We start from the raw sequence: 13,107 nt of genomic DNA on the forward strand, positions 1-13,107 counted from the left end.
GACCTCTTAATGCAGTTCACAGTGGCTGTTTCCCACTCACCCAGCTGAATAACGTGCGTCTCCTTTGTTCTGCCGCATCATCACAGGTGGTAACCTTGTGCGTTTGATGGTTACTCGGCTTTTATCTCTCACTGAAAGACAAACAGAGGTGTGTGTGTGTGTGTGTGTGTGTGTGTGTGTGTGTGTGTGTGTGTGTGTGTGTGTGTGTGTGTGTGTGTGTGTGTGTGTGTGTGTGTGTGTCTTTGTGTTTGTGTGTGTGTGTGTGTGTGACAAAGCATTATTATTTCATTTAACTAAATGGCAAATGAAGATACTGGAACTCTAGGCTGGAAGACATCATTCTGCAAAGAAAGCAACCCGCACAATGTTCACATTAGTACGGGAGGGTGAATATTTACAAAGCCACATACCAGTCATAGCAAAAGGGGGAAAAAGTTACAGTAAACTTGACATTTACAAAACCCAGTCTGGCCTACAAACACAGGTGAACGTATCTAAGTGACACGTGGAACACACTGAAAGAAAGAAAGAAAGAAACCAGGAGGTCGACGTAAAGGTTTACTGTCAGTGAGAAGTGACTGATGTAAAAAGAGTGTAAACTAAATATTCTTGATTTTTAACAAAACCTTTGTGCTTTTAGTGCCTAATTTACAAGACTATTATCAGTACCTAAATCCTTTAATCTCACCTACTTACAGAACATCCTTAATTAAAAATAAGGATCCATTTCAGTCTTTATTTTCAGTCTTAGATTCAAATGTTCACTGTTGGAAGATCACCAGTTTGTCCTTGCAGACCATTTCAGTTGCTTTACTTTGAATAATAAATATACTGGCTTTTTTTTTTTTTTGGTGTTGTGCTGCTGTGCTTAGTTGATGTTATTACTGCTCCCAGAAACCTAAAGTCTCTCTGTGTGCTGAGGATTGCTGAGGTTTTCTCAACTTGTCAACAGATTGAACTGTATAGAATTAGGCTCTAATGAAACTCAACTTATTTTATGTCCTATTATGTTTACATCAGGCAGTTAGAAAGAAATTACTTATTCAAACTGACTGCCAGTCTAAATATCCAGAAATCTTAATTCTCCAAAATCTCTCTTCAGCACAGCCCAGTTCCCTGGGTTAATCCTGACCCCTGACCTCCACGCTGTGATGTAACTTCCCTGCTGTTTGTTATTTTCCGTGATGTTATATCCTGTTTCTATATTTTCTTAGACCACAGGAAGCAGAGCCAGCTTTGTTGCATCCCTAGGGGCATTCTTCAGTCACAATCATCTCCAGACTCAGGCTCAGCCCGCATCACACTTTCTCTCTTTCTACTCTGCCTCTCATTAATTCATACACTGTTACAGGCTGCGCCCTCATTCCAGTAACAGACATACATTCTCCAGCTGCTCTTATAGTTACTCTGCAAACAGCTTTTATCAGTTGCAGCTCTGCGCAGTTTACAACCATGACACTTTTTCACTGCTGATGAAAATTTGTATTCAGCAGGTGTTACTGCGTGGGAGGCTATTCTTTTTTATCATTAGCCATAATTTGTATGGAAAATTCACTTGGAAAAAAAAAAGAGTAATGTAGGCAGCAGCTGACATTAGTGATGGAAAATTTTGAAGTTGCTTCATCTGTTCTCTTCTTTCTGCCTGGAGTATGAGGTTGACATCTAGTTCAGATTTTTCCCAGATACATGTGGCGGTCTGCACCAGTTATGACAGTGTAAACTGACCACATTTAACTGTACAAGTTCTGGGAATCAGCCCATAAAAATCAAAAACCGTGATACAATAAATCTTTGAAATTTGGGAGATTCCTCTTTCAAGTTCATGTTCTAGTGCACCTCTGGCTGCTATTCTTAGATCGCTCCCGGGAAGTCCCATTTTGTCATCCTTTACTGCTTCCTCTGAAACCTGTGCTGTGAATTATCCCCCAGTGCAGAGCTCCTCTGTAAAGTCCTGAGAACATTCAGTTGATACAACCTGTGAGATAGAAATATGACCGTAGAGTTTTAAACTAGTTCGTTAAAAAGTCAACCTCCATCCCCTTAAAGACTCGCAGAGCTACGCAAAAGTGGCAAGCTTAGTGACTGAGCTAAATGGGGTCTGTTTGGGATTTGAGAAAAGGCACTTGTATGAATTTTAGCAGCAGATCTCAGAAACATTGTCACCACATCTATTCTATTTCCCCCTGTTGGGCCCTAGGAGTCAGTCATCCAACCAATTAAGCAGGTCCAATGATCCAGTGCCAGGCAGACAGAGGAGCTCCCACCAGGGCTACTCAGATGGGGGAGGCAAACAAATTAGACACGACCTCGGAGTACAAGGCAGGGGTCATTTTCTGTTGGACACAGAAGAGAAGAACAAGAGATTCCACACAGGCATGCAACCAGACCTGATTCCCAGAACCAAAATAGTTGAATTACCTGAGACGTTGATTATTTTACAGTTTCCTAGAGCCTTTATACATCAGTATATTTAAAGCTAATAAACAAACCTGTATAAATAGTAGTAAGCATTTTTTTAGTACCTTTAACATGGCCACAGATCTCTGCACTGCAGCTTCAGAGCTTGAATTATGTAACCTTTAAGCTGATTATAAAATTGACTTGAGGAAGTGTGTCATCTTGTCCATCTCACTGGTCCGCTCCTTTTTCTCCTGAATCAACACGACAGTATGTGTGGTTGCCTGCTCATCCGCCCGCTATCAGGTCTGTTACCATGGCAACCTAATGAAGACTAAGGAGGCCATTTAAAAGTATAACAGCTGAAAATAACGACTGTGGGCAGCTAACCAGCTAGCAGCAACAATCAGTGTGACAAGACTTCAAATGCCATCTCTGGTTTAGTGGTAATTTAAAGGGAAAGAGCCAAACGAACAGAGCCGAAACAAGGAGGCAGATCCTAGAAAAGCTGGCTACACTCCAAGAAGTGTAAACTCATATACACCCCTCCCTTTAGGCTCACCTTCTATCCAGCTACTGACCAGCCAGTTGTCAGTGTCTTTCTCTCTGTTTTGCCACCTCGACTCAGTGCCAGCCCATTGCCAAGAAATTTTGATGTGGTTTTTTTTTGTTTTGTTTTGGGTTTTTGGGGGTTTTTTTTTTTTGGAGGCCTCTTTGGTGCTGTTGGATATTACACACTGGTTAGAAATTTGACTTATTACTGTAGTTAAAGAAAATGAATTTGAAACATGTACACTGAGCCTTAATTACCCCCCTTAAACGAGTTGACTTGAGTGATGAATAATTTGAATTGTACAGTTTTCCTGCTGGGACAGGAGACGGGTTTCCTAAGGCCCAGTAGGATGTAGGCAGAAACAGCAATCATCCATTCATCAGCATTTTCTTTCTTATTTTAATCTCTATTTTTGGGTGTCCTTCTCTGGCTTACCTCCCCTCCCATTCCTGCTGTCCATTGTTCTAGAGACTTAAGCTTCTACAGATGTTTCTAAAATAAACATGGGAAACTTTCTCTGTTTTTTTTGTTGTTTTTTTTAACAATAACTGCATTTCTTTCTCATTCGCTCTCCAGAAAAACCAAAACGATTGCTTTATCTTTGCACGTCTCAGTCCCTTGGAAATGCGATCAGTACATAAATGATTATTCAGGGTTGCATCCCAAACTGCTTTCCCTTGCAGATTTTGCATCTGCACTTGGATTTCCATTCAGATGTATGCTGCATATAAACAAAATAAAATAATTGAATATTAGAAATTAGCAGTGTTGTGCAAAGTGCTTCAGCAAATACAAGAAAGGATTCCAAATTAAGTACTACCCGCACCTACTGAAAACCTTTTGCTGAAAACTGCTTTCTATATCATATACTGTTGCATTTATTTCTACATTTATGATCACTGAGTCCATGTGTTATACTGTATGTATGCTTTGTGGCGAGTGTGTCCGTCAGATAGAGAGTAAAACAGACAGGACCTTCTGCTATAGTCTGAGCAGATCAGAGCACAGCAGGAGTCAAAAGGACTTTTCTGGACTTTTCTCTTAGCTCTGTAAGCATAGAAGATACATGGACTTAAGTACCCAGTGTATTCCCCAGTTGTACAAACTTGCTGCCTTGCAGTGCTTCAGTGTTACTCCAGAGAAAGAAATTTCAGCATTGTATTAAAGCTAAACAGGTCAGAGGGGAGACTCCAATTGCCACTACGGATCAGTTTGTAATTTTTACCTGTGAAGATCTGAAAGTGCATGTAAGGCAGTTTGTTTAAAAACCATTTAAAACATTAATCTTCTCTCATTCCAACATGAGGGGAAGAAGCAGCACCTTCCAGAGATTCTAAATTTCTTTTATGGAGTCCAATCTCTTGTTGGAGACAGTCAATGAATGAAACAGTAAACACTATGAGCTCGTGCTAGTCTGATGTAATTAGCCATTTCCAAGCCCAAATACTAATTCAGTACCCTTCATGTTGGGGAAACATGCACCAAGGTACCAGTGAAGTTTAATTACAGTCCAATTTCTTCCAGCTCCAGCACATTGGTAATTGTACCTGTTTTCCAATCAATTATAGCACCCAAGCATCCATGAAAAACAGCACATACAAGGCTGAGCAGAGTTAGAGGTTAGTAGTAAGCTAACTAGTTTGTCCACAACTAAAAAATCATGCAAACTAAATAGCGATATTTTGGAGAATAGTGTAGTTAGGACACTTAACATAATAATGAGCTGTACTCTATAACTAGCCACAGAGGTATCTTTAGGCTAACATCACAACAGCAGCAACAGATAAACCTTCAGCAAAAAGTTGGAGCTGGATAAACTGGTACCATCTGCAGTGAGGTTAGTGTCCCCTCATTGTTTGAATTATTTTCTACCAAATAATCAGGATGCTAAGCTTAATCGCCACAGAGAAACTGACAGTTTGTTGCATCATTTTTTATTTATTTCTTCATTTATTTGATGGTTTCTAGGATACCATGAGCCTTAAGGCTTTTATATTGGAAGCATGCTATACATGAGTGGGCTTTTCTTTTTCAAAAAGGAGCACAGAACTACATTGTGCTGAAGGGACAGCAAAACCTCATCCAACGCAGTACAGGATTGAGGAATAGAATTGCTACTTTATCACAAATTTGGAAACAACAGCAACCTCGTCTACAGTCAGGTACTCTACACACTTTGACTAAATGATGGATTTTGTTCATTACCTGTAGGTTGTTCTCAAATGTCCGTGTGTAAGAAAGGAGCAGAAGTTACAGTTAAAAATGTGAAATTTTCAAAACGAATTTAAAAGAAACTCTAAACATCTTGTGGCATATTTGGTGAAAAATGTAGACTTGTAAAAATATACTTCCTCGCTTGCAAGACGGCTATTGTTTCTCATCAATTTCTCATGACACTATCAATTCTACCAGCTTATTCCATATGTTCACATTCTCATTTCACTGCAAGCCCCGTCTTGAAATCCACACACATCTTTTTACAAGTCCTTTCCGTCCACGATTCCTTCCATACAGGAATCTGGTGCACTGGGCTGGTGATGTGTCTTTTGCTTCTGGGCTCAGAACGTCCAGCTGATTTTGGGTACTTTGAATGAAAACAAGTTAGCACTGTGCCTCAATTTGGATTTTTCTGCTAGTACACATTCATGTTGTGCGCCATGTACACTGTTTACAGGGTAGCATGTCTGAAAGCTAGCAAAGTGTTCACCTATCAGAAATTATGATTTATTTATTTATTTATTAGCAGGCCAGTATTACCATCTTCATTTATAATGGCCATTAAATGAAAATTTTAAAAGTAAAGGAGAAACAGGAGAAATACCCTTCAACCATGTTATGAGTGTTGTATAGGTTATCCACAGCCTGTCCTCAGAGTGAAAATGTAGGTATTGTTCGTTTCTGCAGGCACCTATTACGACCAATATTTACGTTTTGGAAGGGGGGGACATCTAGTGGTCGTAGACGAAAGTGCGTTTAAAAAATGTGTTCAGTTTTGTCCGGCAGACCCCAAAAGAAGATGTAAGTATCGATTTCGTCACATTTGTTATTCATGTACGAAGTCATTATTTTGCCGTGGGATAGTTTGACATGGCAGCCTGGGACCTTCCGATTGATAAATTACTATTCTATCCTCTACCCAAGGACATGTCCATACCACACGCGAAGCCAGAGGTAAGCGCGGTCATTTGGAAACGTAAATATAGGTCGTATTTCGGGGCCCTGCAGAAACAATGGATGCTTACATTTTGATTGGAGGACATGTTGTTTATCCACCAGAGGATACTCTGCATCTTCCCTGTTGGCAACACCTGTTTGGAATCCCACAAATCCAACAAGCAGCTGATCCGAGCAGAGTCAGAAGACCATAAACGAGTACATAAATAACTATACCTAACAAATGTCTAAAAGAAAAGACTGTATTGGCTGATACATCAGAATATCAGGTTTTTAAAATATCGATATCGGCATCAGTCTTAAAAATCCTTCATCTGTTGGTCTCTAATATACAGTAGGAGGTCCGTCCTCCTTTGTTACATAGCCAAGATTACAACCAGTGAGGATGAAAAGTCTACAGCTTTCCCTGCTCAACTTCTTGACTGCTCTAAATCCACCCTGCGGGTATTTCTTGCCCCTTTGCATGTAGTAATACGTGTTAGTGTGAATGCAAGTATGCACTCAAAATTGTACGTATGAAACACGAGACGCAGCAATAGACAAAAAGAAATCTGGCAGTAAGATGTTGCAGCATTAAACTTCCTGTTTACATCCCTTAAGGCCTTATAAGAACTGTAGTTAGAAAATTGCATGTCCCTATGTGGAACTGATCGCTATATAAAAAACTTATTGGGCTCTAGTGGCTGCTTCAAATAGAGGCTACATGCAGATCACTGTAACGATTTTGCATCTCACTTGTGATTGCGGTTATTTGACTGCCTTTTCCCATTTTATTACCTTTCTGAATTTATTTAGCAGTTAACCGCAGTTGGTACTGCACCTTACATTTCTGCACCCCCACCATTATCCATACACCTACACACACAGCGCAGTGTATTTGATTGAGAGAACTGTGTGTGTGTGTGTGTGTGTGTGTATTATTCACCCATGTGCATGTGTCTGCGGTGCATGCAGCCAGAAATCTCATCAATGGCTCTAAGATTTTGCTGAATGTTGCCATGGTAACTGCAGTGCAATTGCTTGGTAAGAGAGAGCTGATCATGTGTAGGTTGAAATAAAACTGAGGATGAAGAGTACTGAAATAAGGGAAAAAAGCAAAGAGCATGAGAAAGGTGATGAGTTTATGAATCAAAAAGTAGAAAGATGAGTGGAAAAAAAAGGTGTGTGAATTCATATTATTAAAATTTATGCAGTACATATTTACGGAATAGGAGACATGCCTTCTCTTTGTGTGTATTCATCCTGCTCCACGTCTGCACTTCTGACTGCTTCAGTGTCCTTGCCTCTCTCCTATCACTGTCTCATAAATATATTCATACAGTTTGATATGAGTGCAGTCTTGTGTTTTACAATTATTTTGTCGACTGGGGAAGTGACCAGAAAGTCTCTTCAGCATAAATGGTGATTGCAAGTGAGCGAGTTAAGTGGTTGGACTGTAAAATTCTGAATGTGAACGCAAGCCATAGACAACCAGATGTGCCCAGATTTTATTTCAGTCTGATTCACTATCTGCTTAATTTGAGCGATGGTCCGTTTGCTGTTTAAATGGTTCTGCAGCTGGCTTCTCCCTCTCCTTACAACAACTGAAATGTGTCAACTGACAAATGTGACAGAAAAAAAAGTCCATTTCAGAAGCAGCAGCTAATCTCAAAAGCAATGAAAGTGAAACAGTGAAAGTGTCCTGCACTCACTTGAACTTTTTGTGTTTGTGTGGCTTATGTCCAAGTGCTCCAGTTTCCTTAAACAGTCCAAACACATGAATGGTAGGTCAATTGGTGATTCTGAATCTGGCATAGGTGCGGTTGTGAGTATAAAGGTCTGTGCTTGAGTGCTAATGTCTGGATGGACACTATGTCCAATAGGCACCTCGCTTCTTGCTCCAATGTCAGCTGGGTTTGGCTTTAAAATTTGTATTTAAAAAAAAAATGCCTGTGTAAATATTAAAGCTGAATTAAAATGTTGACTACTGTGGGTCTCTGCTAGAGTGTAAACTTCCTCAAATCCAGCAAAAATCACCAATATTGCCCAAAGTCTGGATACACTATCCAGGACCAGCTTCCACACAGTGGGGGAAATACTATACAGTGTATATGAATATGAATATGGCTTGCCAGGCATGCTGAAAATTACAGCTTAAATTAAAGCTTACAAGAACCCCGTACAGACGGCTTCTGCATGTAAAGAAATCTCAGATTTGACTTCCTATTAATCTAAGCTCACCTAACCCAAGAATGTAGGATATATTATGAGTACTTACCACCCCCAACCTGAAATGCAAGAAAGCAGCTTTTCCATTATCTGACATTCTGAAGAGCACACTGAAGCATGCGGCAGCCTTGAGAGGCACGACACGTGTCCTGTCACTCAACAGTGCCTACTCATTTTAATGCTGCTACAGTACAGTACATATGCATGCTCTCTTTTTCAATACATAAACACACAGAGACATGTCTGTCTTAATTTCTGTCCGTGTTTTTCACCCAGTGTCCAAAGGATCACTTTTACCCACCAGCTCCCCCAGGCTCTTAGATCAGAGTTTCACCTTCCTGTTGTGTATTTTTACCAAAGACAGAGAGAATCACTTTTTAATAAAACTGTTAATCTATCAATTGTATATTTTCCAGAAGGATGGTCAGCCATTGTGGGGAGAAGTAGCCACAATGGCTGTGGGGTTTTCTCTCCTGGATTAACGTTTTGGTCATAAAAGTCCAAATTTGGTGGCCTTTGGCACATTCTCATGCCTCCATTCCATAATATACAGAGACACAATTTATTGCATGTTTTAATAAGTTTACCTATCTGATTGTAAATGTGCAAAGAATATACATATAGTCAAAGCCCTGTGAAAGATTTAAGTGCCACAAAAACTAGAATTTCCAGTGGTCCAAAAAATCTTGCAGGAGAAACACACACATACAGGCTTCAGCTGAAAACCTATGTCATCATCAAGTGGGTTGCCAGCAGCGTCCTCGGTTAGCTAAGCATGTCATCAGGACTGGCAGAGGGTTCCATGGCTGCTTTGGTGTGTGGGCTGTGTGAGCGTATCTGTACAGACTGGAAATAGAGTGTATAATAACCGGTGACAGGGCACAGTGGGTCACTAATTACAGATTTGTAAGTGTGTGTGTGTTTGCGTATGTACGCAGGCTGGTGTTAGAGCAGTGGACAGGGTCACGGCTGTGGATTCCATTAGCTGACATGCTTGGCGACAGACTGGTGTAATCACTGTGGGTCAGTTGCTGAAGAAGCACCTTCAGCATTTGGTCAGTGTGGTAATTGGCATTAGGTCAGAGTTTTTGAAACTTGTTCAGCCAAACCTTCAATTGTTCAGCTTCAGAGAATGAAGGAGAAAATCACATAAGTGTCCGTCATTTTCCATCCATCCATCTTCTTCCACTTATCCAGGTCGGGGGTGTGTGTGTGTGTGTGGGGGGGGGGGGGGGGGGGGTGCTTGAGGCTATACCAGTTTTATAGGGTGAGAGCCAGGCTACACCCTGGACAGGTCGACAATCTGTTGCACGGCCAACACTCATTTTCTTTCATTTAATTTTAAAGGCCTTGAAATTCTTTCTTGTCTACTTTATGAATCATCTAGTAAAAGGAGACTGAAATGAAAATGCCCCAATGAAGCATTGACAAAAACACCTGAAAGTAAGCACTGCCTAACTTTTGTTTCTGAATAATGTCAAAAATTATAACAAAGGATTTGGTGTAGAGACAAGTACCTTAATTCTCCTTATTCTATACTAGCTTTGCAGCCACATTTGGGTGCATTAGAAGCACGGTTCTGTGGCTGTCACTTTCACAATGCTACAGTCACACTAGAGCGGTTGGAAACTGCGGCACGGTCAAATTTATTATGACTGTGTGCAATAAGCTTGCTATCTTGTTTCCTTCGAAATGGTTGTTTTGAAAAAGGGCAACAGGTCTGCAACCACTTGCGGTCTGCTGCTAACTCCAAAGCAACTTTGTTGCATTAAAATAAAACGGCAGTAAGACCGAGTCGATCTGCTATCAGTTTGCAGTTGAATGAGGTCAAGTTGGCCATTACATGCAAATTACAGTTTAATGACAGTTTTGCTGAAATGTGAATACATAACTACATAAAGGACACAGCCTCTGTAATTCTCACAGTAACACAAAAAACTCTGACCTCCTGCAATATTTTTCACTTGAAGTTCACTTCCTGATTGAATAAGGGTTAAAAAAAAATCACATAATAATAATATCACACAAGTACTGTGGCTCATTCCATTCATGTTGTGGTAATGTCTGAATGGAACTGTGAGTAACATTAACACAAAGTGATGTGTGTCTGAGTGACAACAGAATGCCATCACTTCAACAGACTGACGAAGCCAGCAGTGTTGTGTTTCCCATGTTTGTAAAACGCTTTGATAACAATTTGTCCAATTTATATTGGAAAATCTAATGATATTTCCATAAGCCTAGCATAGTAAACATGTCAGCCTTTCACCTTAAGAATTGAACTCAAAGTACAGCGATTTTGTTTCAGAGCAGTGAGAAAGAAAAAAATAGATTTGTGATGTCTGACCATGTTGGAAATGCAGTGTTTATATTGGCCACTCTCGAGGAAAAAGTCCAGCTGTAACATCATGAGGCAAGACATGATAATTGTTTAGATATGGGGACAGCCTCTCCCTGTAGACGTTTGTAGTGCTGCATTTGGTTGCTCACATGTAAGCAACAGGAACAGCTCAGTCACAAATAAAAAGAGAAGTTCAAACCCTGCGTACGTTCACCCCTGCAAATGGCTGAGAAGTTGGCATATTTCTGTAGCTTTTTGACCATTCAGTCCTCTTTGACTTCTGTCAGCATTCATTCTTTAGGATTATAGTGTGCATCCTGTATGGGCAGCCACTCTCTAGCTCTGTGCTATCTCCCCATCCCATATTTTCAGTGTGCTTCTTTTTAAATGTTGAGCGGTTCGTTGTACCCTGTGTGCGTCTGCGTTAACAGAAGTCTGCAATAAAAAGTAAACAAAGGAAAATGTCAAAATGTCATCATTCACATGCTATTCAAGTAGCTGATTATGATTCTGCAGCACCCAGGCATCGGGGCCCTTTTCATCACCGTGTTTACTGAAGAGAAGTGGGAGCTGTTGTGCAGCCCCTGCCTGGTTATTGTACCGTGATTTAGAGCCTGGCTGGAGCTCAGATAATCCAGCACTCAGTTAACTTATCACTTCTCAAATGTCCTTGCTTACAATTGTGGACATTTTTCCTTGGCTGAACCTTGATATGACTTGAACATGTTGGTGGATTGGACTGCCAGGTAGTCACCTTCTCTTTTTTTCTTCTCATTATCTCTGAGATTGCGGTATTCAGCTAAGTATAGTATAAGTATATATGCTCATAATGATGTAAAGAAAAGGCTTTCTGCAGTTGTTTTCATTTCCTATGGCTTCCTACAGCATACTTTTATTCGTGGTAGTTCTGAGGACACAAGTGACTCATTTCCTTTTGAGAGTGCAGGCCAAGGCAGGGCTAACAGCACATTGCACAGAGCAGAATATATACTGTACACAAATGTGCACAGCCTCAACAAATCAATTCCAAGCATATGTGGTCATCGTATCTTGATTCTTTTAATCATGTTTTGATTGCATTGATACTGAAATATGGGCCTGTGTACATATTGTACACTCACATATACATTGACAGTATAGTTAGTGTAATGAGTGCACAGTCTCTGAAATTAGGAGCAAGCACTTCCTGTTTGTGTCACCAAAAGGGCAGATAACAAGAAAAAACTCCTAACTGTACTGCTGCAACTCTTGTTAGTATTTCCATGTCTTACTGGCTCTCCAGTACAGTAATAAAGAGAATAAATAAGGGGAGAAATAATCATGCAAATAAAAGCAGGCAATACAAAAGAAGATGTAAAGCGGTGTTATATAACAATGCCTTGTTTGAGAAAGAGCATTTTAAAAAGAACGCAACAGTGTGCTGAGGTGTTTGAATGAGGTTAATAAGGCATTTTGATTTTTTGTACACTAACAACATAACAGTGGGATACTGGGTGTAGTCAAATAAAATAAAGTAAATACACAAATGACCATCTGCTCCTTGAGATGCTTCACGATATTAATGTCCATCATCCTGTAATGTCTCAGCTAAATGAGACAGCTGACAAACAACTTTTATTAGCACTGTCTTAAAGTAATACAATGTTCCATTTATTCTATGCACAAAGTTAATGAATCACCATTGTCACTATTTTCAGTAAATGTTCTCACTTTGCATGAACATTTCAACTGCAAACCCTGCAGATGGGCATCATAAAGCTTTATCCGCTTCATAAAGATCTGCACCGCAAACACTAATACCACCAGTTCCAGGAAGGCAATAAAGAAATTGTGTCTCTCAAGAGATTATGAATCTGAATGATGTTTGTTGAGCAGATCAGTCTTCAAATCATTTGACTGCACCACCTTTTCCTTCTAGTGCATCTATACTTAGCTGAGTACATTTGTAGAGATTTTATGGAGTAATTAAACCCGTGATGTACTTTTGATGCTGTGAGCACACAGAGCTATTTTCCATGGAAAGTTCTATTAGTTTTTTTTTTTTTTTAAAAGGAGTGATCAACATAATGTCTGAGGGGTTTGCTTACATTATTACTTCATATCAGGCAAAGCAGCTAGCTCCTTTGTGGTGTCCAAATACTGAACTCCCACTTCAGAATTTAACAGGTTTTTGTTTGTTTTGTAAGGACACGTATGATTTTACCAGTTAATGATACAGTGCAGGGCCAAACTGACCACAGAGTTTCTTATATATTAACATTTTTGGTTTGTGGAATTTGAGCTATTAAAATGACTTTTAAGTGGAAAATTTGTATGTGATCCTCATCCTTGAAAAACTTTCTTTCACTGCATGCTTCACAGTAATAGACATTTGTCCTCCATGGATATCCAACATGGCTCACAAAATTACAACATAAAGCTGGGATAATTGTAG

At 39.9% G+C, this 13,107-nt stretch overlaps 1 protein-coding gene across 7 annotated transcripts in view; it reads left to right on the plus strand.

Annotated features, from left to right (window-relative positions):
- ncalda (neurocalcin delta a) overlaps positions 1–13,107 on the plus strand; it is a 69,216-nt gene that overhangs the window by 41,699 nt on the left and 14,410 nt on the right. The window lies entirely within an intron of this gene.

The sequence above is a fragment of the Archocentrus centrarchus genome, chromosome 16 (genome assembly GCF_007364275.1).
Source record: "Archocentrus centrarchus isolate MPI-CPG fArcCen1 chromosome 16, fArcCen1, whole genome shotgun sequence".
NCBI lineage: Eukaryota > Metazoa > Chordata > Actinopteri > Cichliformes > Cichlidae > Archocentrus > Archocentrus centrarchus.